Consider the following 1,374-nt stretch of genomic DNA (forward strand, 5'->3'; position numbering starts at 1 on the left):
ACGTAAGAACACATTCACATTGACACTTCATTAAAAGTCTTTCCAAATACATTAAACTGGCTTAGTAAACTTCGCAACTATTCTGTTACCCTGATCCACCTGCAAACTCAACATAATGAACATTCCTTCCACTGATGCAGCTCACAGCTAAGCTGTGCTATTTCATCTCACATCATTCCATAGGCTGTCTATGGATGATCTGTCCAACATTGTGCATGCCAGCCTCTAGTCCTCAGAGTATACTATAGATGTCAGTGTACCGTGCTGTCTGCTCACTTGCCAGCCTTCCCTCTTGGAACAGGACTGGCCTTTTTCCTTTTTCAAACACAAATGTCTTCCCTGATGTCTTTTACACCAGATTCTATGGCTGTCAATAGTCATAGTCTAATAGCTCTCTCTTATTCTTACCAAACATCTCTTCACTTCACTTTGGGGCCCGAGTGGATAAAATTTTGGTGAATTTTTGGCATTCTATGCATAACAGAACAAAGCACGTTGGTGGTAGAAAGATGGGCTCTGCTGCTGGGGATCAGCTTTAGGTTGTGGAATTGATGCTCAATTCCCCAAAGGCAATCCAGCTTGTACTCTCTCCTTTAAGACAGAGTCCCATTCAATGTCAATGTAGCTTCTGTAAATGGACTGGTAGACTTCTTGAGGGGGCTGTTCATCTTACAGTATGTAATAGTACAGAAATTAGGCATTCTTTGTCCCCTTAATATTTCCCATGTGAGTTATTCTACCAGGCCCTTTTAAGTGTCTAGAAACCAAACTAGGCTCAATGCAATCAGTAACAAACCTTTAGAAAGGACCACCTGGAAGGCGTCACCAGGGATAGATAGTTGCCCTTCCATTTGGATATCCTTCAAGACTGACAAACCACTCTCAGGGACCACATTTCTCCCCATGTTCCACTATATTTCATATTGATAGAGGATCATTGGATAAAATTTTCTTGGCATTTTTATCTATTAAAGAGGCTTGTGTGATCTTCACATATGCAAAGGAAGAACTTCATTGGGGATCCTTTAAGAAAGAGTTTGCTACTTAATTCAAATGATTGTCATGGTTAATTTACAATGACCACAAAGGGTCCTTTATAGTCTTTGCACCTTTTGGTCAAGTCTCCAACTAAAAAATATTACCATACACTGAATCTCTGATGCCTCCTCATGGCATAGAACAGAATATAAGCAGAGGGTTAGCCCATCAGTCAGTTCTTTTTCAGTCGTATCCAACTCTACATGAAAAGAGTTTTCATCACCCCATTGGGGTAAAGATGATGGTGTGGTTTGCCATTTCCTTTTCCACTCATTTTACAGATGAGGGAACTGAGGCAAACAGCATTAAATGATTTGTCTAGGATCACACAGCTGG

Source organism: Monodelphis domestica, chromosome 2, assembly GCF_027887165.1.
Source record: "Monodelphis domestica isolate mMonDom1 chromosome 2, mMonDom1.pri, whole genome shotgun sequence".
Classification (NCBI taxonomy): Eukaryota; Metazoa; Chordata; class Mammalia; order Didelphimorphia; family Didelphidae; genus Monodelphis; species Monodelphis domestica.